The sequence below is a fragment of the Eumetopias jubatus genome, unplaced genomic scaffold (genome assembly GCF_037043125.1).
Source record: "Eumetopias jubatus isolate StellerSeaLion01/CBP00866 unplaced genomic scaffold, mEumJub1_p1.0 scaffold_9, whole genome shotgun sequence".
Lineage (NCBI taxonomy): Eukaryota > Metazoa > Chordata > Mammalia > Carnivora > Otariidae > Eumetopias > Eumetopias jubatus.
The window spans coordinates 92,335,497-92,363,126 of NW_028274815.1; positions in this window are offsets into that span (position 1 = coordinate 92,335,497).

Consider the following 27,630-nt stretch of genomic DNA (forward strand, 5'->3'; position numbering starts at 1 on the left):
ATTCAACCCCAATTGGACTGAAGTTTGTTAAAGATAAGTAGCCTGTTCATTGTTATTCCTGAATACAAACTGCAAGTCACAGTGAGATATCACCATATCCATCAGCATGGCTCAAACTGAAGGATTGCCCATCCCAAATGTTGCCAAGACTAGAGAGCAGGTCTCTCCATCCATGGCTGTGGGGATGTATAGACAGATGTCCAGCCTCTTTGGAACACCATTTGCAAGTTTCAATATACCTTCCACTGCAGCTGAAGCCACCCAGACAGCTTGGGAAATGGATGAGTTCCTGACTTTATGATGCACACAACTGGTGTTACTTAGTTTTTCTTGCGAAACTAACCACATGTGTCTCCAGCACCCCACACAGCTCTTGCCTTGTCTTTAACATTCCTTGGCGATGTGCCCAGTGGGGTGCTGTGTGGGCAGGGCACAGCAGTGCTGAAACTTTACAAGGGAACCATGTTACACAGTGTTTCCTTGTAGAGCTATGCACAAGACACACAACTGAAATCAAGCACATCAACTATCTGTAAATATTCCAGTCCACCCCCACCCCACAGTTTTCCACAGCTTTATCACTGCAGACCAGTTTTGAAGATAAAGTTAACACAAATCAAATTAGATAACATTCAAATCTTTGGAATCTATCATAGAAACACAGATGAATTTTCCCCATTGTAGCCTACGTCAAAAAGTCTTGCTCATAATTTATAATTGGCAATGACTTCCTGACACTGAGGCGGCTGTGGGTCACTCGTCCAAGGACCGCACTGTGATGTCTGGTGAGCTACCAAAGCATATCAGAATACATTCCATGCTCCTGAGATCCAGGGAGAGGTTGGGCTCCTGCCCCAACTCCAGGGCCCTGTCACCTCCTCGCTGCAGACCTTGGTCAGGACACCTTCTCTCTCTGTATGTAAATGACTTCATCTATAAAATGGTAAAACAACACAAGAAACCAAAAGTAAATCAGACCAAAACAAAGTAACACCAGAAATCTTACCTTGCCAGCAGTCTTGTGAACGCCCAGTGCGAATTATAGAAAACTGTGTGCAGGTCAGCTGCATGGTCTCCACCCCTCAAGGAGCTGTAGGTCCCTAGATGTGGTGGGTGCATTCCTGGCCAAATTCTACACTCCTCCCTGGATCCCCCTCTGCCAGGTGACTGCTGGGCTGTCCCTAACCCCCCCCCCCCCCCCGCCTGGGGCAGAGTGACTGCCCTGACTCCTGACCCTGGCGTGGCCATGAGATTGGCTTTGCCGGAGACATGTTAGTGAACATGGTGTGACAAAAAAACACAGGATGGACATGTGCACTTGGGTTTGGCCTCAGCCAGAGCCCCTGACCCTGTTGAAGCACACATGAGCCCAGCTGATATTGGCCAATGCCCCTGACCCTCAGACATGCAGGCTAGAATAATATGTGAGGGCTGTTGGGGTCTCGGGAGGGTTTATTACACAACAATTGCTGAGTGATACAACAGGGTTATAAGACATTGCCATGTGCAGCTATATTATGAGGGAGAAAATGAGCAGGGTCCTGAGTTTCCAAAGGGAAACATATTTACCATTGAATTTAGAAATCATGGAGGAAGGATCTCTGGAGTTGGAGTTTCCAAAGGGGAACATATTTACCATCGAATTTAGAAATCATGGAGGAAGGATCTCTGGAGTTGCCCCTGAGGGCATGTAGGAGAGGTCATTGTGCGGAGCAGAACAGAGATGACACCCATTCTCCAGACCCAGGGCTGGGGCACCTGTGTGCTCAGCCGGGAGGAAGGGAAGGGGCCAAGAGGGAGTGGGAGTTTTTACTTCTCACTGTCTCTGAGTGCAGCCCTTCCTAGCCCTGCCCGTTGGGCAGCGTCCAGGGACGCTGGGACCAACATCCAGCACCACCACCCATGCTTAGCTGACCCCCCCCCACCCATGCTTAGCTGACACGTCACCCATAAGCAGACCATTGCTCCTGAGGGAAAGTTTGGCTTCTGGGTTTTGGGGAAAGCTGCTCTTGTGTCTGCTTCTCCATCAGCTTGATGGATGGAGAAGGGGCTCCAGGGAGTTGTGGGGAAATCAGAAACAGGTCCAGGAAGCTGAGAGAAGACAGCCTCCTGGGGAGGAGGGGGAGGGCGCAGTGGCTCACACCAGGACACGAGTGAGAGGGCACAGAGACCTAACTGTGGCTTAGGTGAGATCGCAAAGAAGTGGCACGGTTTGGGGGTGTTGAGAAGAGAAGGGAGGACTTAGGAACAGCATGTATAGATCATGCCAGAAGGTCGCCTGTCACAGTTGCAGGTGGTGGGATTCATCTATTCAACCAGCAAATGTTTCCTGAGTGCCAGCTCCATGCCTGCCCTCCAGCCTGCTACCCAGCACGGAGCAGAGAACACAGCTTACCCGTGTGCTCCCAGCCCAGGGACACACACTGAAAACGTGCAGTTGAGTTTGGTCACTCTTGCATGCTTACTTCTCCCTGTTCAATGGGAGGGTCTGGCAGAGCCTTTGGGAATCTCTTCCTTCCAGAAGCTGTCACAAAGCATGGCAGCATGGCAGGGACCCTCCTAAGAGAGGTGAATCTGCCTGCAAGAGGCTCGCGTTGGAGCTGCCAGGAACCCTGAGGCCAGAAGGAGCCCTGGGGACTCTGGGCATAGCTCAGTGCTGGGGGATTCTCTTAGTCAGGCCCCATCAACCCACCTCCCCACAAAGCAGACTCTAGGACAAGGGCTTGGGTATAGGTAGCTTATTTGGGAGGTGGTCCCTAGATGCACAGGTGAGGGAAGCCAGTCTGGGCAGGGAGGAGGAGGTGAAGGTGTGTCAATGAGCAGGTTACTCCTGGGCTGGGTGCCACAGGTCCCTCGAAGGGACTGGGTGGGACGCATCTCAGGGTCATCTCAGTGATGGGGAAGTCTCTACTGATCCCAGGCCCTTGTTTGAGTCTTGTCGTGGGGGCTGAGCAAAGCCCCAAGCAGAGGGCCTCAGAGGAGGCTGGCTCCTGCCTCCATCTCAGGGGCTGGTGGGCAGACTCCCACTGGGTGTGATGAGGGAAGCAAAGGCAAGAGAATGTAGCTTAAATTAAATCTCCTTACAGCTTGCAGCCCACTAGAGATACCTGAAACGTGCAGAGCGTGACCTTCCTCAAGGAACTCGTGGCCGCCTCAGTGCCTTCATGCTTATGTTTTATTAAAGACTAGAAGTAACCTTATCTTGGCAGTAGTTGGCCCTTCAAGGTTCTGAAAGCCTTGCTTCCAAATTCCTTAGAGACTTAGAGGATCCCTAACCCCCACTAATGAAAAAGTATATAACCAGTCACTCCTCACAATCCCAGTGCAGCCTTTTCTGCCCACGGGTCCTGTCCCTGTGCTATAATAAAATCACCTTTTTTTGCACCAAAAATGTCTCAAGAATTCCTTCTTGACCGTTGGGCTCCACGATCCCACATCATCCCACATCAGGTGGAGGACCTCAGGGTGAGGCCACATGGCAACTGCTCTGGAGTTCATAGGCATGGATGCTGCAGGGCAAGTCTCGAGCTCCTTGCAAGTGGGCTGCAGGCATGGGGAGAGAGGGCTGTCACCACCCTCTGTCACTGCTGGTGGGGCATCTGGGAGAAAATTCTGGAGGTACCACATCTCTGTGCTCTTAACTCATATACTTCATTCATGAACTTACTATCCCACAGCATTGACCAGTGCCTCCCTGCTGGGGACCACTCTGGGTGCTGCAAATATCATGGAAGGAAAAACAATCTCGGCCCTTGAGAGGTCTTCATTCTAGAACAGCAACAGACAGTAAGCAGAGAAAATAAGGCCTATGTAGGAAAGCAAAGCAGAGTAGGGGCAGGAGATAGGTTCCTCTGGGCAGGTGCTGAGCCAGGCCACATCAGCAGGTGGTGGGACGAGGCTGTGAGGGTTCTAGGAACAATGAGGAGACCCCATGTGCTGTGGGAGTGGAGGGCTGGTGGGGTAGGAAAGGGACTTGGGGTGGTCCAGGGAGGCCGTCAGAAGGACCTGGAATTCCAACCCAAGTGTGAGAGAAGCCGGAGAATTTGGGCACAGGCCTGTGTCACCATCTGTGATGTACTTTGTACTTTGTACTGTGTACTTTGAAAAGACCACGCTGCATGCTGCCAGGACACAAGCCACAGGGCAAGGGGGAGTGGAGTGACCCATTAGCTGTCCACGGCCGCCATCTGGGCTGGCGTGGAGGCGGCCTGGGCAGGGCCGGAGCAGGGCTAGTGGAGAGAAGTGGACATGCAGGGTGGAGGGACTGGGCTGCCACTAGGTGGATGGGGGAGGAGGTGGTTTGGTGAATGGGCACACCAGAGAGAGAGAGCAGCCTTGGGGGGGGTGGGCAAAGCAAGAGTTGAGTTTGACCCTGGGGAGATGGGAAAGCCTTGAGGTATAGAGGGGAAACCAGCGCTGCTTTGTCCCACATGTGTGCTCTGGGGGGCCATGGGGAGAGGGTGGCTGGCTGCTGGGTCGCCAGTGTGTATGCAGGCACAGCCTTGGCTCTGGAGGAGGGGGGACGATGGGCAGAGGTCATCACACCATCGTGCTGGGTGGCACCCTTTCTTCTGACATGTCCACAGTTTGTGGAACTCAGCGCTCGACGGACTGTATACCCAGCATGGAGACAGCCTTATTGTTCTAGACACAGGAAGGAAGGAGTGTGATCTTACCGAGGAGCCTGCCTGCTGGCATCAGCCATGATGTCCCCTCCTGCCTCACAGTGCTCCTTTTGGGGCTGGGTGTGACTGACTTGCTGTCTTCCTGTTGCTAATCCTGCCTCTGCCTGAAATGGACACATTGACCCCAAATGCTAGTGGGAATGAGATGGGGGCTGGGAAGCGGGGGCTGGTCTGCTTTGTTTCCAGGCTGTCCAGGGGCATCTAGGAATCATATAAAGAAATGAGCGTGTGAAGCTTCTCCCATGCCTGGATGAGATGGCCAGTGCCCAGTGCAGCAGGAGGGCCAGGCTGGAGAGCCATGGAGAGTCTGAAACCCAGTGGCTGTGCAGGTCAATGCTGCCTCCTCTCAGCTGGGTCCCCTCCCCCTGCATGAGCAGCCACCGGGCCTGCTCAGCCCAGGCCCAGGAGCTGATGTCCACTTTACACGGGAGCTCTAAAGCTAAATATTCTCTCAGCCTAATGTGACCCCGGCTGTGCCCCATTTACAGATGAGAACTTGGGCCCACCAAGGCCGTGCCTCTCAGCACAGCCTGGCAGGCAGCCCTCTGCCCCCTGATAACCCATGTTGTCTGCTGTCTGCCTGGTGCGTACCCAGTTAGATCTGCGATCCCAGGCCCAGCCCCTGAGCTGAGGCAAGGCTCCTTCCTTCTTTTGACCCCTCGTCTGCCTTGGCTCTTCCTCAGTCTTCTCTGTTTCTCAGCCCCGACCTGGGGCCTCTCCCCTGGTTCACCAGGTGACTGGTTTTGGCTCCAATCTGGGTTTAGCCACTGCTCCCTGGTAATGACCCCCAAAGATCTGGGACATGGTGCTTCACTCCACCTCAGGACTGTGCAGATTTTGGTTTCACTTTAAGCTGAAGCATCTGAGAGAGGTCTGTTCTTCTGAGAAGCAGACACCAAGATGGAATTGACACAGTTATGGGTTAAACAGTGTTCCCCCGCCCCCTAAAAATTCACATGTCAGAGTCCTACCTTCCAGTACCTCAAAATGTACCATATTTGGATGTAGGGTCCTAAGACCTCACTTTGGAAGTCCCCTAACATCACCTCTGCCATTCTCTTGGCCAAGCCAATCACCACGGCCAGCTGGACTCAAGGGGAGGGAAAGAGACACTAGGGTGCAGTGACAAGTGAGGAGCATTGAGCTCAACAGATGGAAGAGGTGAGGAAGGATATACCTACATCCAGATAGATGTACCTGAATGTCCAGAGGAACCCCAGGGCTCCTGGGTCCTGGAGCCTGGCACCCCAGATGACCCCACGGAGCAGCGCTGCCCACCACCCTGGCCCACTGGCCTGCTAGACCTCACTGTTGTGTGGGAGAGCAATGGACTTTTGTTCTGGTGGAAACGTTGGCCTTGGGAGTCTTGTTTGAGCAGCTTGGCTTGCTCTTGAATCCACACAGCAAGAACCACGAGGAACTGGTGCTTTAGGAAGACGAGCTTGGCAGGGCTATGGAGAGTGAATTGGAGGAGAATGGGAATAAATAGCTGGAGGATATGCTGTCTGGCTTCCCACCCTGCATCCTGGGGTCTTATCCAAGTGTCTGTCACTTGACATTTGAAGCTAGGATTCTCACTTGGGTCATCGAAGTCTGCAGTTTCTCCCATTGGTGGAGGGAAGTTGGATATTCAAATCCACAGAACGGAACTAGAAGACAGGCCTGGGCACATACCAAAAGTGCTATTTTGAGAATTTTGGCTTATTTTCTCCATAGTTACTGCTAATTAGCTTCAGCTTTTCAGAGAGACTGTTTCAGCATCCAGAAATTAAGGAGAGGAAGCTTCTGATGGAGGCCATGGGGTTGCATTTCAGCCTGTGCAGATCCAAGCTCTGTGGTCTAGGAGGGGCTTCCCGAGGGGTTGGGGCAGGTAATCTGACTGCACTCAGGTAACTAGATGGTGATGCCAAGAATCAGGAGGCCCACCCCGTAATAGGCCACAAGAACCATGCAACACGGTAAGAGAAAATTCTGCACAGCAGAGTGGCTTGAAGCACCTGGAAGAAAATCTAGAGCCCAGGAGCAAAGATCTGGGCCTTGTCCTCCCTACCTTCATTTGGCAGAAAATTGGGAAGCTGGTTAGCTTCTCTGTGGGGATATTAATAACGGCTCTCCCTGTGCCCACCAAGTTGGTCTTTTGAGAAAGCCCTTTGCACACAGCAGGTATGCTGTTGGGCAACAGGCGTGCGCTATGCTGCATCTCTCTGGCCATGCATGCGCGGGCCTGCAATACTTGCTCAGTCTCCTGAGTCACCCTAGACCTCTTTCCCTGCCCTTCCCCTCATGCAGAGCAACATAAGGAGGGGTGTGATGGGAAGAATGTGGCTTTGGGTTCCCACACACCAGAGGTCAGATCTTCCCTCTGGTGTGACCTTGAACAACTTACCTCACTTTTCTGGACCTCAGTGTGCTCATCTTTAAAGTGGTCACAGTAATAGCTATCTTGCAGGGTTATTGTAGAATCAGGGTGATGTATGAAGGTGGTAGACTGCTAGGTGCTGACATGTAATGGGCACTCAGTAATGAAGACTTAGAAATGTATGCCTCAAACTCAGTTTCTGTCTATACTATATCCATGTCTATCTGCTCATCTGTCTGTATCTGTACACCAATACCTGTTCTCTCAAAAGGGAAAGTGGGGCGTGGAGCCAGTCTGGTGTGTGGGAAAACCAAGAGGTCTAACTCACTGCTCCAGTCTATTCAGGCTGCTATTGCAAAACACCAGAGACTGTGGGGCTTACAAACAACAGAAATTTTTTCTTTCAGTTCTGGATGCTGGAAGTGCAAGATCAGGTGAAGGTCGACCTTCCAGGTAGCAGCAGCTGCGTCCTCACATGGAGGGAGGGGGATGGGAGCTCTCTGGTCTTGTTTATGAGAACACTAGTCCCATTCCTGAGGGCTCCAGGTTCATGACCTAATCACCTTCCAGAGGCTCCATGTCCTCACACCCTCTCACTGGGGGTGAGGTTTCAACATATGAATTTTGGAGAAACACAAACGTTTAAGCCACAGAATTATCTTTTGGCAATGCAGAGGAAGGTTGATGGTATTTTCCAAAAATTGGCTCCAGCAATATTTCTGGTCCCACATGTTCCTCCAGTGACTCATCCTTGTCATTGCCCATCATTAGCCAGAGCCCATGTCCCTTCTCCTTGCCCGGCAAGTGGGCCTTTGTGCCCACCTCAGGGAACAAAATGTGGTGGAGCTAAGTGATGCTGCAAGAATCCCGAGACTAAGTTGTGAAAGAGCATGAAAATTATGTCTGTACCTCTTGGGTCACGTGCGTTGGGGGGCAGCCCTGAGTGACAGCCCTGGGTGACAGTAGAAGTCTGCCATGCTCCAGCTCTAGAGACCACATGGAGGGATGCCCCGGGAGCCTGTGCTAATACAGCGCCCCCAGTTCAGCCCAGGCATTAGTGGAGGATGCCCCTAGCCAACCCCCACCATAGCCCAGTGGAGGAGACACCAGAGGTCCCCACTGAGTGCCCAGATCTCATACTTGAACAAAGTGAATGTTGTTTATACATTAGACTTGGGGAGGTTTATTAGGCAGCAATACCTGACTGGAAAAAAAGGACTTTCATTCACAATTGTGAATGGGTTCCTAATGTGCCAACATAGAATGTTTCTTCCCAAAGCCAACTTTATACATACATAGTGTGGTGCATGAGTTGAAGGACGAGGGGGAAGTCTCTTGCATTAAAATATTATCTCCACTGGCCTTTGTTGATGCATTTATTATAAGTTACAGAGTTTCATTCACTAGGATGGGACATTTTACCCTATTCTGGCCCCAGTTCTCCAGAACTATAGCAAGTCATTTACACTTTAGCATAACTGAGTGTGCAAGTGATCTTTCCAAAGCAGAGGTTGTAGGTGCCCGGAGAAGAGCATGAGGAGTCTGGGGTTATGTGTAGTGCTAGGGGAGCTCAAGGATAGTGTGATAGACCTAAACATTGCTTTTGCCTTTCCCAACATTCCCTAGGCTGGCCCAGAGAATATCCCTGGTTTGGTCAAAGCTGGGACCCCCTTTGATGGGAGAGCTGTTCTGAAAACCTCACTCAGCCTCCATGGCTGTTGATGTCCACTCAGTGCCGTCTGGGGCTCCCTCATGCCCAGGGTCAAGCTGCAGCTTTTCTGAAAAAGTTTCACACCTAGCAGGCTGATCACCCTTCCTGGGGACCCTGCTCACCATCCTCCTGCTCACCTTTTCCTGTGGGCCTGTTCCCATATGAGTGCCTCTTCTTTGCTCTCCCCTTAAAATGACAACAAATTTGTTTTAGACCTTCTGCTTTTGACTTCTCAAGTAAGCTGCCACACTCACCTGTCCCACCAACCTTCCCACCTAACGTGGCCTCGGGGTGCTAGGCGTAGGTCTGCCTCAGGCTCCTCACTGCCTTCTCTGCACTCAGCCCATGACCCCACTAGAAGGTGAGTGTCTGCTCCAAAACAGGCAGGCCCGTGCCAGGGCAAAACCTGCTTCTCCACCACCATGCTGGTTGTGTTAAGACACCACACAATGGGATGCAGGTGCTGCTAGAGAATATTCTTAAAATCGCAGTCTGAGCGACGCTCAGGCATGGTTAGAAGAATCTATTTGGAAGCCATGGGCTGTGGCCTGTGGTAAAAGCCGGAATGAGGTGTGGTTGGTAGGCATCGAGGCTGCCATGCTGATGGGCAAGTCCCCCAATATCCTCTGCCTCCCCTAGGGCTCTCTACAGCCCCATGAGGGCTCAGACCCTGTTCCAACCCTTGCTCTGAAGATGACGCTCATGCCCAACAGGTGATTATTTTTCATACAGTCTCCTGGATGTCAGCAAGGCCGTGACCACAAAATACCAGATTCCCTAATGGGAACTCCCTTGGACTCACAGCAGCCCACCACCCCAGCTCAGTCAGTGAAGGCATTTCCACTTTGCTCCAGAAAGATGCCCCATTGCAAGCCTTCAGTTATGGTTTCTGCAACATTCCCCAGGACCACCATTAAAATAATGCTGTTCCCTTCAAACACCAACACGTAATGCAGTTATGCCCCCCTTACCTCCTAGGGACATGGAAAGACCAAACTTGAATAGGAAAATGCCTGTGACAACATGGCTGAGAACATGAAAGTCATGCCTGATGGTGGTCGGTGGCCCACTCAATTCAATTGTGCATGCCCAGGGCAGGCGTCCCCATGGACTCACATGTCTACCAACCAGCCCAAATGTAACATGATCACATAAGCATAAGCCAAACTCACCCCACCACTGACATGCAGGGTGTTCAAAGTCGGCCTTGACCCCCACTGCTGGGAAGAGAGGGACTATAAGAGCACATGAGCAAAGCTATAGAACATAAGTGGAAAGGTGAGCTTTGCAGTTTTTGGAATCATAGGATCATCTGAGTCTGCTCCCTTATTTTTCAAGTGGGAAAACTAGCCCCAGAGAGGTCAAGTTTCCAGTTCAAAGTCACCAAACCCAGCAACCCTTGTTTGAGTGCTTGGCCCAGGCAGGAGGGATGACTAGACAAAGGCTCACAAGGTTGACACCCAAGGCCAGAGCAGGAGACTTGGGCCAATAAGTGAGTTATGCATAAACAACAGCAATGGAACTTGGAGTGGTCTGGCTCACCAGAGAACTCCCAGGCGTGTTCCACACCCTGCCTAGAGGGGCTCATCTGTGTTGGCTCGTCCCTTCCCTACCTCACTTCTCCATGCCCCCTCACGCTGCTTCCTGGGGTCACCTCCACCTCACCCACAGGCACTGGAATCCACAACAGGGGGAAGTGAACCCAAGCCACTTTCATCCGAAGCAAGGCTGAGGGCCCCATGGTTGGGGTCAGCATGGTCCCCGATGCTTTCCTCTTCATTTTGAGCCACTTGCCCCACATCACACAGCTATCAAGAGGTGGAGCTAGGGTTTGAAGCAGATCGTTGAGCCACGGAGCCCACACTGTTTGCAATTCCAGGGAAACCATTTTCCTGGAATGCACATGTATACAAATAGAGAAAGTCGCTGAAGACTCACGATGCCAGAGAAAGCAGGTGTGCTTGGGACCCAGGTATGGAGTTGGCCACAGTGCGGGGTGTGCACTGAGTCACCAGCTGGTCTCTCCTGTGCACAGCCAGGTGACCCAGCAGCACGGCAGTATTTTGGAAATGATGTCAGATGCTTGTGTAAGCATCTGTAAACTCTGGCCTCTCAGTTAGCCCAGGCAAAAGCATTACACTGGCATCAGAGACTGGAGCTGGATCCTGACCCAAGCTATTGATTTGCTGTCTGAACTTGGGTGGCTTGCTTGACCACCCTGAAGCTTCACTGCTTTGTAAACTATGCAGTTATCATCAAGTATAATTAGAGGTCAAAGAAACCCAGGAGTGCTTCATGGAAGATGTCTCTCCTGGATTTAAATCTGCAGTGTTTATGTGGGTGCCCAGAAATGCTGTGGCCCCGACTATAAATTATCCCATAGTCAAGATCACCACCTCAGGGAACTCAGAACCTTCACCCAATTTGGATTTTTGAGATTTATTCTGAGAGAAAATTTTGGAGAAATGACTAGAAATTGCTCTCACACAACAGCAAAGATATAGCCATTTTTCAAAGAAAACTGAGTTTTCTAGTCAAATTAGTAATATTAACATAACTAACTTATTGGAGAATTATTTGATTTGAATGACCCTTTATTTTTGTTTGGAAATTAGCAGAGGTAAGTTGATGTTTTCAGTTTGACTTTTTTCCCCTCTGCATTAAATATAATGCTCCCAAAGTGACATAACAGATATGTGGGGGCAAGCTTGAGGTTAAAAATTCAAAAATACTAAGAAATCTAAAAGTCTAGATCAATGTCTCAGAGACTTCAGTCTTGGGTTCTGTTTCCCTCAAGAATGCTTCTGCCTTGGGCCAGCTTTTGGTGTAAAGACAGAAGTAGGAATAGGAGTCAAGTCTGTTTGGTTTAGGGCGCCTGGGTGGCTCAGTCGGTTATGCATCTGCCTTTGGCTCAGGTCATGATCCCAGCATCTGGAATCGAGCCTCGAGTTGGGCTCCATGCTCAGCCGGGAGCCTGCTTCTTTCTCTCCCTCTGCCCCTCCCTCTGCTCATTCTTTCTCTCTCTCTCTCAAATAAAGTCTTTAAAAAAAAAAAAAAGTCTGGTCAGGAGGCTGCAGTGTAGGTCAGAACTGCCAGGGCCCCTTGAGCTGCATTTCTTTTGTGGTGCTCATACAGGACTGCTTTCTTAGTGGCAGAGAAACCAGAGGTGGTCCTTCAGGTTACGTGATGCTTTTTTGCCAAGCGAAGGCATCAATGTCATTAAATCAAACCATTTTGGCTTCTGAGTCTTGCTTGTAGCCTACTTGTAAAGTTTTGGTTTGATAGTTACAAGAGAATTAAAGCATGCAGCACCAATACAAGTCTCCAGTTACAAAGTCTCATTTTCTTTCCAGTTTAAAAATGTACTGTAATACTTAGTACAGAAATTTGGAAAAGACAGAGAAGAATTTGGGACAAAAAAATCATCCATATGCCACCACCCTGAGAGGTTCACTACCTGCAGATAGGTGGATTTTGGTGCAGTTTCAGACACGCTGAGAACACTGTGCAAAGAAGCTTAAACCTTGAATGTGAAAAGATAAACATTCCCCTCTATGTGCATAAGCTCTTTGTGAACATAATTTAATTTATGCATAATACATCATCATGTAGTTACGTGATAGTTTACTTAACCAGAATATTATTGTTGGGTCAATACAACATCCTATTTTTTTTTATTTCAATAATGATTCCACGATATTAATGCAAAACACTCGTTTGTAATTCAGATTATTCCCTTAGGATAAATTCCCTTAAAAATGAATTATCTGTAGGGATGCCTGGGTGGCTCAGTCGGTTGAGCATCTGGCTCTTGATTTCGGCTCAGGTCATGATCTCAGGTCGTGAGATCGAGCCTCATGTTGGTCTCTGCACTGGGTGTGGAGCCTGCCTGAGATTCTCTCCCTCTCCCTCTGCTTGCCCCCCACCCTGCTCATGTGCTTGTTAACTCTCTCTTTAAAATAAGTGATTATTTGTAGAAAAGCATAAGTGATTTTAAGCATGTGCACATATCCACACACATCCGCACACACACACACATCTTGGATTCTAGTTTGGCTTCTGCTGCTAACTGGATGTTTTAGCTTGGTCAAATTATTTAATCTTTCTGGATCTGATTTTTTGCCTTTGTGAGAAATAAGGAATCAGAGCAAATGACCTCTAGGTTCCTTGCAGCTGGAGTATGAAAATGACTGTTCACAATCCATCCTTTGCATGGATATTTTCAGTAGACTTTAATGATGCACATAAGTGTATGTCTGTACCTATATGCTCTTTGAGCATTTCTGAATAAAATCTTTTATTCTAAACATTTTTCACATGTACCCCCGTGTATGTGCATTTGTTTATAAATTACAATTATGTACTACTGTCATTTCAATATGAAGATTTCGTAAAGTTTTGTTTTTGCCTTATTTTTTAGTTAGAAAATGACACCGTCACTGGCTTGGACTCCCTGCTGGGTGACCCCATTGCTGTTGACATCTTCCTGATGTCTCAAAGCGGTGCCCAGTGTTCCCTTTTTGAATGTTGAAGGACGAGGGTTTGGTAAAGGCAGTGACTTTAAAATCATAACCAAAGAGTATGCCTAATTCTGTCATATACTCTTGAGCATAAAGACCAACCTGGGCCGGCTCTGCTGGCCTTTCCAAACCTGTCCTGCCTGTAGATCATGAGGACCACCTCCTATGGCCACCATCTGTGACTCTGTCCATCCTGGTGAGGCAGGTTTCCAGCGGGCGTGCTCATGGCTAGAGTGGCAGGAATGACTGAAGATCATGTGATATTGTCTACAGCCCCTTTCCGTCCTCTTTTGATCCATTTTTTTCACAAGGCCCTGAATTAAGGGGTCAGAAATGAAACAGTTCTCCAAAATTCTCCACATGCCTCGCTTTAAACATGGGAGAGAAATTAACGGTTGAAGTCACAGATAACGTCCAGGAGCTACAAAGTATTAGCAGACCTGTGTGTTTGTGGGTTTGTATTAATTTGGGGATCTTGACTGACCAGCTACAGGGCAGGTAGCCCACATTCCAGTAACATCCGGGAAAGGTGGGGGATTTCCATTCTCCAGGGATTTGGAGCAATCCCTCAAAACTCTGGACTCTACCACGAAGCCCCTCGGCCGTCTTCTGACGGTCCCTGTAGCCAGCTTTGTGAGCTGAGAGCCTGGGCCACCTCCTTCCGTCTTAACACAACACAGTTTAAAACCTGTTCATACTTTGTTACTTCTCCTCTCATGCATCGTGAAGTTAGATCTTATTAACATCTTACCTGGGTATCACTGAACACAGGCTCTGAAAGCAAGACAGGACGTTATCTGTGACTTCAATCTCCCCTAAAGTTTTAAAATCACCATCATCTTTGTGATAACCCAGCATTCCTGCTTCCTAATTTAGTAATCTTTCAGAAAGTAGATTCTTAACAAGTGATGTTTGACGAGAGGACAATTATGCAGAGTGAATGCCCTGCGATTTAGAGCAGCGCCAGTCCCCAGGGGCTAACAGGGGCCCGCGCATTCACCCTGAGCCCCACAGCCCCTGGCTTACACAGCCGCTTCTGCTGGGGAGACAATGATGAGGTTCCTAAGCCACAGGACACGTGCGGTTTGCAGTGTATCTGATGAGCGCTGTCCCTACTTGGTGCCACAGCCTCTGTTTGATGGCTTAGGTTGTTTGCAGGCAGCAGAACTCTAGGGCCCCTGGCAAGGTCAAGTTGGCCCCCCACAGACAAACTGAAAGATATGTATTGTGTGTGCTCTAAATAATCACTGACAAGCAAGGCCCACACAGTTTCCTGGTCCTTCATTCTAATTGAATGAGCAATTTGACGAGCTTCCTGCAATCCCTCTCTGTACCAGCAGAACACCGTAGACTTCCATATTAGGCTCGAGTTGGAGCCCCTGAGCTGAAGGGCATCTGTACTTTCCCACTCTGATCTGCAGGGCTTGAACTAACGGTAGCCTCGCACTAAGATTGCATCATTCCACACTTAGGTGTGTCTACCCCCTGCAACCCAGCACTGAACAGACTCAGCCCGTAAAGGTCCTCTGCCTCACATGCTACTCCTTCTCTTTTCAACTAGATTTCCAGCACTGTGTGCCTCATTCTCAGTGAGCCAGAGCCTGCACTGGCTCCCACTTGCTTGTGAGAGCAGATTGTAAAATCTGGGGGAATCATGCAAGCTGCTTGTTAAATACGGCCATTAACAAAAATAAACTATGTAAACATCAATAAATAAATTGTATTGAAACAAAGGTAACCATTGTTTCAAACTTACCAGTGTCTGGTTATTTTTACAATAATCTGTGTGCTGCAGGTTATTCAGCACCTGTAAGGTGGAAACGCTCTATGATAGTGTGACTTCACGTAGCTTCCCTCTCCCTGTTCGGTGTCATTTTGGCAGACAGAAACCAGCAACAGTAGAAGTATTTACACCACGGACAGAGGCAAATGCTACAAGTAAGGACTTTTTTTTTTTTTTTTTTTCCTGGAGAGGAGGTACTTAGTCACTTACCAGGACCCCACCGTGAAGATGTTCCCTGGTCATTACTATGCCTTATAGAGCCCTGCACAGCTCTGGGCACTTGGAGGACAGGCGTTCCCCAACAATGTTCTGCAGAGAAGCTCCTCTGAAGTTTCTTTGAAATCTCTTACCCCGGGAGAACTTGCTGGGTGTCTCTGAGGGCAGGACCAGGCCAAGGTACTTGTAGATCCATCTCCACCTGTGTGGTGACCTGTGTGGTGACCCTTCCACTTGTCCCCAGCCCTGCTTCCTCATCCCACGTTGCTGGGCTTCGTGCTCCATGAGTCACGGGCCAGGTGGCTTAAGAGGCAAAGGGCCTGGAGTTCAAAACCTGCGTCGGTCATGACCTTGGCGCAGGCACCTGGTTGCTGCATACCCCAGTCTCCTCCTCTGTTAACGGGACAATCTTAGGGCTACCTCTCCAGGGTTGTCATGAAGCTAAAACGACATAAAAGGAAATGATCAGAGTAGTCATGACTGGTCTTTAGTTGCCCTGGCCTGACACCCTGGCCCCTGTCAACGGTGCTGCCTTAACCTGTCTGTGTAGGCCTTATGTGGCTTCCAGGTGTGACAGGGTGCTGGAGGTGAGCAAGCCCGGGGGTCTAGCCACGTACAGCACACCGCAGGGGCATCCAAGGTATACCTCAGCAGGCCTGGATCATATCAGAGGTAAAAGTTATTGTTTGATCACAAAGCTGGGAGGGCAGAGTGCCAATCCAAATGTCCTGTGGACGCTCATGTTGCGAGCCACAGGCTGACTGGGCCAGCCTCCACCCCTCGAGGTCTCTGGAGCCAAATCAGCACAAAGACCCTCATTCTGCATTCTTTCCCTGCCCTCCGCCCCCTGCCCTGGCTCTGGCCTCACCTCGCAGCCGCCTGCCTCCGTGGCCATCCATCCAGGCCTCTGGTCATTTCTATCCACAGCGAGCTGACAGGTAATCGAGCACGTCAATCAGCACTCAGCTTCTAAAGCCAAGCAAACATAACATTTCCCAAACACCTTTTTACTTTAACAAAAGCACCCTTCATGCTGAAGTGAGAGTCTGCAGAGACGCACTCTGCTGTCTGACAGGCCGTTATCAGAGTCAGGACGATTGCATGACGCGGAAACTTAGGAGTTCCAAGCAGGCTGGAAAGGGAGAGAAACATTTCACTGTCATCACCTAGTTCCGCACGACAGCCGTGAGTCAGTCTCTCTTCATCTCGTGTAATGAACATGTTCTGGTGCCATTGGCCACGTCTCTTCACAGCAAATCTGATTTCTCTGCTCATTTTCTATGTTAATGTGTAGGAGAGAGTTTTCATGGAAAGAAACGATTAGTCCCTTAAACTCTAGTCTCAAAAGACTGTGCCTTTGCCATTTTTTTCCCTTGCAATTCTAACTTTTTATTTTGGACATTTTCAAACACATATAGAAGCCAAGGGAATAATTTAATAATAATCAGTAGCATAGTGACCTTCATGTGTCCATTCACCTGGCTTCAGTAACTGCACAGCTAGTCCCATTTTGTCTGCACTCCGCCCATCAAATCGCAGGCGGGGCCATAGCTCGCATAGCTACAGTATTTTAGGAAATATCTCTAGGTGATAAAGAAACTAAAAATATATGGCCTAATAGCAATACCATACCTCAAAAAAGGATAGTCATCATCAAACATCCAATTAGGGTCCCTATTACCTTAATATTCCTATGACTGATGTCTAGGATTTGTTTGAATCAGGACCCAAAGAACATACAAAATAGAAATTGGCTGATATGTCTCTTAAGCCTCCTTTGCTCTATAGGATCCCCTCTACTCCCTCCCTCTCTCTTTCTCTCCCCCTTCCCCCAGCCCCACCCCTGCCAGTTAAAGAAGCTAATTATTTGTCTTGTAGAGCTCTCTATAGTCTGATTGTGCTGATTGCATCTCTGTGGTGTTTTTACCATGTTCTCCTAATCCTGTTGTTGTCTTTACATTGATGGCTAGATCTAGAAGCCTGGTCAGCTTCAGGAATGGGTTTGTTGGTTGGTTGGTTGATTTGCAAAGCCACGTCGTGAGAAGGGAGGAGTACTTCTCTCAGGAGGCACAGACTGTCCACTGGTCTCTCTTTTTTGCTGTTGGCAGCCATTGATGATCATTGTCATTACTCGATGGGGGGACAGCCAAATATTGGTATTTTAATTCTATTGCTGTTGTCTAGTTTATTAGCTGGAATATTTTCAGAGAGAATTCAAGAGAAAATTGGCTTCATCCACTACTGTGTTGCCATAAGGTACAGCTCTTCTAGGAAAGGCAGGACCAATGCTTTCTTCTGTCCTTTTATTCACTTTTTCCTTCCTCCCTTCCTCCCTCCCTCCCTTCCTTCCTTCCTTCCTTCCTTCCTCCCTCCCTTCCTCTCTCTTTTTCTTTCTTTTCTTTCCTTCTTTTCTTTCTTTCTTTCTTTCTTTCTTTCTTTCTTTCTTTCTTTCTTTCTTTCTTTCTTTCTTTCTTTTCTTTTTCTTTCTTTCTTTCTTTCTCTCCTTCCTTCCTTCCTTCTTTCTTTTCTCCTCCTTTTAAAGGAGGTATTTCTCTAGAATTCTCCAAAGGTAGAAGTATCAGTTTCTATCACTGGGTAACAAATGACCACCAACTTAACAGCTTACAGAAACCTGCTTTCAGTACCTCCTAGTTTCTGTGGGTCAGGAACTCAGAATATGTCTGAGCAGCAGGCCCTCTGCTCAGGGTCTCCCCAGGCTGCAGTCAAGAATTGGTTGGAGCTGCGGTCTCATCAGAAGCTCTGCTGGGGAAAGACCTGCCTCCCAACTCACTCAAAATGTTGGCAGAACACATTTCCTGGGGTTAGAAGACTGAGGGCCTGGCTTCAGGGAGAGGCAACTATGGAGTCACCCTAAAGTCTGTCCACCAGTGTCTTATAATTTTGGTTTTCAGTTTGTGTTGAGTATCATTATGAACTTAGATACCTAAAATTTTTGATGTTTCAACCGTGCTTACTTTTTGACTAAAGAATTCTTTGTTACTTGGTGCAATCTTCTTCCTTTTACCTTACTTCAAAAACAGATTTTTGTCCCCAAAACGTGTCCCCCACCACCTCCCTCTGGATGTGACATAAGCACTGTGGACGGTGCTATCTCTGTGCCTTTCCCTGGCATGGTTTGTGACCTGATTCCATTAGAATCACCTAAGATGCTAATTGGAAGGGCAGGCATCACAACTTTGGCCCCCAAGAGTCAGCTCTTATAAGTCTGGGATGGAGACCAGGCATCTGCTTCTTGCAGGAGCCACCCAGTCATTCTGACTCATGCTAATATTTGAGAACCTCTGACAGAATAATTCCCAGTGTGAACAATCCTAAAATGTTAGGCAGGAGGCTATGAAAAACATGTGACTGTTTTGTTGATATTTGTAACTTCAGTTCCACCAAAAAGATGTGACCTTAGCTAGACCTAGTAGAATACTTATCTAATCAACCTTTCCTTTAGGAAGTTAACTCATGGGAAGTAGAACTAGTTTACTGTGAAACATCTTGGGGAGAGATGTGTCAATCGTCACCTGTTAGCCTTCTCTCACACATAATGAAAGACCTACTGTAAGCAGAAGAAAATGTGTACTTTCTGCTAAGACTAGGGGCTGAATTCCACTGTCAGAGAAAATCTCTGGTGAAGTCATTCTAAGAAAGGGCCAGAATGAGCCATGCGATGGAGAGGGACCAGTGCTGCACTACAGATAGACCAAATCACAGCTCAAATCACTCTGAGAACCCCTGTTGGGGTGGAGGGGTTTGCCAGACTCAGTCTGGTCATTCCTCTGGAAGCGGTCTGTAAAGCTTCATCATTTCGTTCGGCGTCATGATTATGTGTGCTATGGTTTCCAGGAGTCAAAAAGTAGCTTCAGCTGATTTCCAAGGGGCAATTGTCTCCTTGCCCTGCAGGGTATCAGTCTTCTTACTCACAAAGTGGTGCTGTCTCAGAAAGCCTCGCAGCCACTGGGGAGTTCACAAGCCAACGTGACTTCCAGAGCTGGGCACACACATCCGTGGATAAAGCATTGTCGATCTGGGCAGGGTCAGTCAGCTTGGGCCAGGTTGGCAGGCAGGGCACTGGGGCTTCTGAAAGCCCTGGAAGCTTCTCTGTGCTGCCTGTACCTACTGCTCGCACCCCCATAGCTCCCAGTCTGCCCCTGAGATGTTGGGGCTTGAAGCAAGAGCACAATGAAAGACCTGTTTATTGCAGATTTAAATATTTAAAATTCCGAAGCCAAGCCAACAAACTGTTAAATAAAACACAATTTATCTGCTATCTTGACAAATATACCTTCCTAATGGCCTAGAAGCCCTGGAAGTCTGAAGTTAGGGCTCTCAGACTCTTCCACGTTCCTGGTGGAACATGGCAGCTGGGGCAAAGTTCCTCCTGGCCCTCGGCCCATGGCCGCCTCTCTGCTCCTCCTGCCTAGCTGTCCTGCACCTCGAGGAGTCTAGTGCGCCCATGCATGATAACCCAGCCTGCCTACGTGGGCAGACCGATCCCACAAATACCCTACAAACATCCAAGGCCACCCTTTGGGGTCGGGGTGCACACACCAAGGGCTGCTCCTTCTACAGGAGGACAGACCAGCCAGGAAAGAGCCCACCTAGCACTGGACATGTCAGGGAGCCAGAGTGTGGTCTAGAGGCAGGGCTCACAGGTTCTGGGTGAATGCAACCCTTAACTGTAGACTCCTTGTTCTTTGGGGAGACAGACAGCCAAAGCACAGCCCCCTAATTTGTGTGGCCCAGGACATAAAGGTATAAGAGTGAGCTTTATGAGCCTCACTTCTCAGAAATGAGTCAGGGAACAGGATCCTACCAGGTTGGCCATTACTCAACTGAGGGGGTCAACCTTGTGAATAAGAACAGAACCTTTCATTGAGGCAGTGTGCCTCCAAGATGTGAGAGCCATCATTCCTGCATGATCTGGAGCTTTTCTACAATTTCCGGTGCTTAGGTTCTTTGAGTTTCTTTCTTACATCTGTAAATGGTGGGAATAATCCCCCCCTTTCATTATTCAGACTAAAGGATATAATGAGACCCTTTTAGCACAATGCCTGGCATGGAAGCTACAAAAATCAGTAGCTTAAAAAAAAGTAGGAGGTGAAGTCTCCATCAGGGCAGAGGGGTAATGCTCTGGAAAGGGCTGGTCCCTGGGGAACCATCACATGCTGAGAGTGGAGGGCTGCCGAGGCAGACACGTCTCCCAGACTTCTCTTTCCCCAGGCATGGGTCCATGTGCGCAGGTCCCTGAAAGGTCTTGCATGTCTTCATTTGCCGGGGAAAGGAAGCAGCAGAAAGGGTTACCAGTAGGTGACCCCTGTGGGAGCTGGAGCCTCATCCTGCTGAGGAACCTGGGAGTGGGTTGGTGCACACACCTCAGAGCTTTCCTGTTGGAGAGCCAAGCGAGCCAAGGTTATCACTGGCTGATGCCTTGGCACTTCCGGCCTGCCTTGAGCACAGAGGGGCTGGCGCATGCAGTTGGAGGTCAGGATGGCATGCAGTGAGGGAAAGTCGGGGGCATGAAGAGGGGCCCTGGCAGCATCGGCTACTCCACTGTCTTGTAGCAGAGATCCAGCCATCTGAGAAGAAACTTCCCTTTCTGGTAATGGAAAACACCTTTAACTCTCAGCTAGACTATTGGTCTATAAGTGGAACAGGTTCCCTGCTCTTCTGTGATGTTTAGAGGTCCACTGACAGGCTTGATGAGGGGAGAGATGAGCACTTTCCTGTAAAGTCCTCCTGAGTTAATTCCCTGGGGTATTTCTTATGCGCTGAGGGAACAGAGGGCACATGAGCTACAACCTCAGACTCTATCATTGGCTGGTCCTGAACCTCTCTGATCCTCAGTTCCTTAGTCATGAATGTGAGGAAAATACGGTTGACCTTTGAACAACATAGATTTGAACTGCATGGGCACATTTATAAAATGATTTTTTTTGATAAAAACAATACAATATTGAAAATGCATTTTCTTTTCCTCATGATTCTCTTAACATTTTCTTTCCTCTAGCTTGCTTTACTGTAAGAATACAGTGTATGATACGTACAACATACAAAGTATGTGTTAATTGACTGTACTGTCATCAGTACGGCTTCCAGTCAACAACAGGCTTATTAGTAGTTACATTTTGGATTATACGTGGATTATCCACGTGGGTAAATTATGCATGGATTTTCCAACTATGCAGGGCATCATTGCCCCTAACCCCTGTGCTATTCAAAGGTCAGCTGTAATTTCTTAATATGTTTATTGTTGCTTAAGGAGATATGAGCCCAAGAGAAGTTGCCATAGGGGAGGGGGTTTGCCTGCATGTGTACAAAGTTCAGGCCCAGGAAGTTCAATTCCTCTTGACTGTGTCTCTCTCCCCAGCCCACTTCTTCAAAGGTTCTGCCACGTGCAACTCAGAAAATGTCATGGGACCAAGTCCCAGGGAGTGTGAGAGTAATATTTGGGAAGTAATGTTTGGGAGTTGTGATAGAATCAAAGATATCTGCATTTTAGACCCTACAACCTGTGAGTATCTTATGCTACATGGCAAGGGGAGATGACGATTGCAGATGGAATTAAGGTTGCTGTTCAGCTGATCTTGAGATGGGGAGATATTTTGGATTATTTGGAAGGCCCAATGTGATCAAAAAGGTCCTTGTAAGTGAGGGAAGAAGGTAGGAAGTGAGGGAAGGAGGTAGGAGGCTGTCAGAATGAGGCAACATGGGAAACACTCAAACCTCCAGTGTTGGCTGGGAAGACAGAAGGAGGCATGAACCAATGAATACAGGCAGCCTCTAGAAACTGGGAAAGGCAAGGAGATGGTTGTCCCAGGAGTCTAGGAGACACAGTCCTGCTGACATCTGGATTTTAACCTCATGTGTCCTGTTTCAGACTTCTGAACTCCAACACTGTAAGATAACATATCTGTGTTATCTTGAGCAACTAAGTGGGTGTTCATTTGTTACAGTAGCCATAGGGAGTTAATACAATGGTCTTTCCTTTAAAGATACTAGAATAATGGCAACTGTGTCCAGCCCCCCTCTTTAAAGCCACCCAAAAACAATAAGAAAAATGAATATCAGGAAACTCCATCTTCGAAGAAACTAAAGTACAAAGAACTCCAAACCACAAGGTTGGAGACTAAATCACCAGTTATCAAATTCAGTGAAAAACTCTGTGTGTGCGTGTGTGTGTGTGTGTGTGTGTGTGCCAAAGGGAAGAGGTAAGCAAATAAAAACACTACTTTTTTTTTTTAAATAAAGAATGATGGCTACAATCAAAATAACATGGGTATTATCCAACTTATGCTGATTGCACATGTCTGTATGTGTAGATACCTAAACAGATTATGAAGGGGAGGCCACCAAATTATTAATAGTGTCATCTCTCAACAGTGTCATTGGCCTGATTTTTACTTAATTTTTTTAAATTTTTACTTTATTCTTCATTATAAAATATTATCTGCAGTTTTTACATACCGAAAAAAACAAAAAAACTATTTTTATAACAAGGAAATAAAAAGGGAAGCACAAAAGTAGAAATGGGATGAAGAACTAACACAAAAACCAGATGAAAATAAAGTAATTTTGAAATTATATTTTGTTTAAAACCATGTAAGCAAAATAGAATGGATGTTACCCTGGAAACATTCAGTATCTACATTTTTCCTTATCTAGAAAAAATATTTGTGACTTCAGAAGAAATAGAATATTTAAATAGACAAATTACCATGGAACAGTTGAGAATGTTACTGATAGTCTATACGCCCCACCAAGTCCAGATAATTTTTACGAAATGTGATGAAACCCTCAAATTGAAGTAATGGATAATTCCAATGCCATTTTAAATGTTCTAGGTTGATAAAAAGAGAGAGCCTCATAATTATTTTTATTTAGCACATATGATGCTAAGTCCTGAAGAAAACACAAAAATAAAACAATAAACTAATCTTTTTATGATTATTAATGGAAACATCGTAAGTGAAAGACTAGCAGATACAGTCCAGGAGTACATTAAAGAAACAAGAAACCCCACCATGTAGGGTTCCTCCGTGAAATGCAAGCGTGGGCCAAGTTAGGAAGTCAATTGCCATTCATACGACTTTACGTCAGACTCAGCAGAGCCTGAGGTGGGGATTCTGACGCAGGTGCTTTATCAGGGAGCTGTTGGGAGAAAGCTATAAGGGGCAGGAGACCCAGAGTGAATAGGAGTTTCCTCTGGAGTTCAGTTTTGGTCTGATCTGCAGGGGGATCTGGTGGGTGATTTGCACCCCTCCGCCTGCTCCAGCTGGAGGCCAGGGTTCTGACTTTCTGTAACTCTTCCAGCCCAGCCAGAGTGTGGGCTATCTCCACCTCCAAAGGATCTGTGGGAAAAGGGCCCTGTGGTCTCGGGACAATTCTCGGAGAGGTGGCAACTGTGAGCCCGTAGCAGCCTGCACTCCCAGCAGCTAGCAGATGGGTGCACCCAGCTTGAATGCAGATCTCAAGTGAGGGGCTCAGGAGTGGGGGCTCCACCTGCATCTCCTACCAAGTCAAAAAAGAAAAGACATACAGTCCTTTCCATAGAGGTCAGCAAGGTATTTGATGAAATTCAACAAATTATTTTAAATAATGGGCAGTTCAGTCAAGTGCTAGCTACAAATTTAATTCGCAAAAATCAGTGACTTTTTAGAAACCAAAACCAGTCAGACAATAAAATGGAAAAAAAATATTCCATTTATGTTAGCAGTAAAAAAAAAAAAAAAAGATTTAAAAAACACCGAAGAAGAAAAAATACTTCTCTTGACAAAAACTTAAAACACCAAAGAGAAAAAAAATTAAGGCTATGACTACATGGAAAGATATTCTGTCTTCTGGGACTGAAAATCCTCACATGATCAACTTGAAACTCCTCCAATTAATCTATATGTGTATGGTTGTCTAAATAAAAATAGAAAGATAGTTCAGTTTCAACTATATGAGCTGGTTTTATCTATAAGGAGATCCTAGAAAAAAGGAAGAGTGCGGGAAATAAAAGGATCAAGGGAGATTGAGGCACACAGAACTCAGATGTAAGCGTCACAGACTACAGAGGCGTAAGTGATGTGGTGCTATGACGTATGAACAGACACATGAGCCAAGGAAGAGAACTGAGTGCAGAGGATACCTGAATAATATCAGAGCTTCATTTATGATAAAATGGAAAATGGCATTTCAAATAAATACAGCAGGAAGATTTGGTCAGTAAATGAAATTAAGGAAGTAGATAACCATCTGGAATAACATTAAGTGAAATCTTGTAACTTTCCCCGTCAATCAAAATGTACTCTGGATGTAATAACAACAACAAAAAGTTAGGTATAAAGTCAAACAGTGAAACGACTGGAACAGGTAATCATTCTTTTATAGGTGTGGGGTGGGAAAGGCTCTGTCTGCACAAAATACAAATTCAGAAGCCATAAAGGACATAGGTAAAAAATTTAATTAGATTAAAAAATAGAGTTCTCTGGAAATAAAAAAAAAACACCATAAATGAAGTCAAAAGGCAAATGGCAAACTGAGAAAAAAAAATACAGACACGTACACACACACACACACACACATACACACACACACCTCACAAAGGGTTAACTTTAGAGATATGTATTACATTTCAGTAAAAACAAACAAAAACAAAAACAAAAACTCACCAAAATCTTAATAGGAAAATAAACTCCCTCCATCTACGCCCACCCCTCCAAAGAAATCAGTTTGCGGGATCTAGTTAATGCCGTGAGCTATGACTAAATTATTGAACACAGACTTGAGAAAAAGTGCCAGACCTCTAGGAGCTGATAAGGGACAATCTCCAAGACATATTTCTAAGTGACAAAGTGTGTGCACGACAGGACTGCACATATATGGTTATGTTTCTATTTGAAGAGAAAACTGTGGAAAGATGTACTGGGAACTCTCCCTACTGGGAGCCTCTGCGAGGAAGCCTGGAGCTCTGGAAGAGGAAGGCAACTAATTTCATTGTATTCTTGTAAATACGGCTGGAATTTCAAATCACATACATATGTTCACATCCAATTTTAAAACTTGGTAATTTTTCAGAAAGTCCGTAGGAAACACGGTGGCCAACAGCAGTTGCCCCACGTTGCCAACAGGACCCACACTGTCAGAGGAAGGTGGCCCCCGAAGGAGCCCAGTGTGAGCTGGTGAGGCTAAAGGAGGCCCTCGCATCAAACTGGAGCCATGCTGGCAGGCGCCTCTGGAAGGCCCCTCCAGCTCTCTGTCCTCTGAGCCGCGTCAGAGCAAGCTCACAGGAAACCAAGTCCCTGGTTCCTCTCCACAGACCTGGCCTTGGGGGTGGATTCCGGAAATCCTGCCATGGGCATTAGCCCTCCTGCTGGTGAGAAAGCAGACTTCTTGGGTCCCAGGGTAGGTGAGCAGCTTCCAGGAAGGAGAGAAAATGGCAGGAGCAGCCCCCTAGCAGGTGAAGGACTCACGGTGGACACACAGGGCAGCTGGCTAGCTGCGTCCTGAGCAGGAGGCTGAGCCCCACTCTCAGGACTGAGGTCCCGTGTCTGCCCAGGACCTCGTTGGTTCTTCCCCTGCAACCTGGAGGGTGCAGTGCCTTGGTCAGGCACCTGAGTGGAAAGAATGTAAGTTAGTCTCTCTGTTTCCACCCCCATTTTTATTCCAAAGATGGGGCCTTGCTTCCAAATCTGTAGATACTGTTTCTCATCCTGGAGAAGACAGGTGTCTAAGCACAGCCTTTTCCTTGGTCAAAACCACATTATCCTTTAAAACTTAGTTTAGATCTAAGGTCCCCAAGACTTTTCTTGACATGCCGCCTTCCTATCTTCTTCCAGACTCTAGTTATATTGAAGTCAGGGTACGAGGAGGGCCTCTGGGGAATTTTAAAGATATCATGGCCCAGACATAAGTAGATGCAGGGCTGGTCCCATGCAAAATGAGGAAGGAGCCAAAAGGTGTGCCACTTACCTGTCCTCTGCCTTCTGCTGGGAGGAAAGGCCCCTGGAGCTCAGAGCATCAGGGAGTTGGTAACTTGTTAAGGAAGGCCCAGTGAGAAAGATGAGTACCGAGCAGCATGGTGATGCCTTTCAGATAATTCAGACAGAGGATTCAGAGTGGTGGGGCCTTCACCTCTGTTAAGTCATGTACAACAAAATCCAGAAACCACCCACTTCTCATCAATAACAGAATAGATTTAAAAATCGTGGTGTATTCACCCAGGGGGACACTTAGCAAGGAAATGAAGACAGGCCATCTAGAACCACATGCAGTGTGGGGGAATCTCACCAAAAACTCTGGGCAAAGAAGCCAGAGACAAAGGAGCACAGCCTGACGTGATTCCATAGATGAAACTGCCCACACTGATCATCTATGCTATCAGGATCAAGGGAGACCACTCTTGAGGATGATAGTGTTTGAAGGGGTGCCAGGAATCCCAGGGCATGGGGATGTTCTTTTTCCTGACCTGGAGTGGGTTTGGTGAGTGAATCCAGCTGCTGAAAACCCATTAGGCTACTGAGTTATGATATGTGTTCTTTCCTACAGGTAAATTATGCTTGAAGAAAAGGTGATAGTGTATGAAGGTAGGTATGCATTCTATCTTCCCAGGAAGCATTTCACCCATTCCATCCCCTACCCCCCACTGCAAAATTCACCCAGCACTTGTCTGAGTGGGGGTTGGCACTGTGGATAGGAAAAACGGTGCTGATGTCATAGGCTTTCCTTGTTATTTTAGCTCGCCTTTCATTATTTTTTGTTCTTGCTTTAAATGAGCTCTTTTTTTTAAACTTCCTTCCTGGCATTTGAGTCATTTCCCAAAGTTTTTGTCTGCTTCAGATAAGGAACTTAATACCCAAGATGGATTGTAAGTGCTACACTTTGTTTCTCCAGGGGCCTTCTACCCAGATATAGGCATGAGTTTGGGAGAAAACCAGGTAGGAAATCAACAAGTGGAATTTGCAGCAGGGCAGGATTTTGTGTATGATCAACTTCACGGAATCTCCTGATATAGACAAAGAATCGTGCTGTGTAGAGATGAAAGCTCACTTTTCATGACATGAAGGATCCTGTGATTCAGGGAAGGTACTTTCAATCTGCCCCCCATTTTCCAGCAATCCTGATGGAAACATGAGTGCTTGGGGCTCCCACAGTCGGTGAGGGCCGGACCTGGAGGAAGTCTTGGGTTTCTTGCCCCAGTGGTGCCTTCCTTTCCTGATCCACAATCCCGGTATCAGCCTGGAATGGAATCTGCATGAATGAATATACCCTCTGGTAGGATGAGAAAAATCTCATGAGCTGGCATGATGGAGAAAAATCTCATGAGCTGGCATAATGGAGAAAATGAGACAGTTATTCCTTTA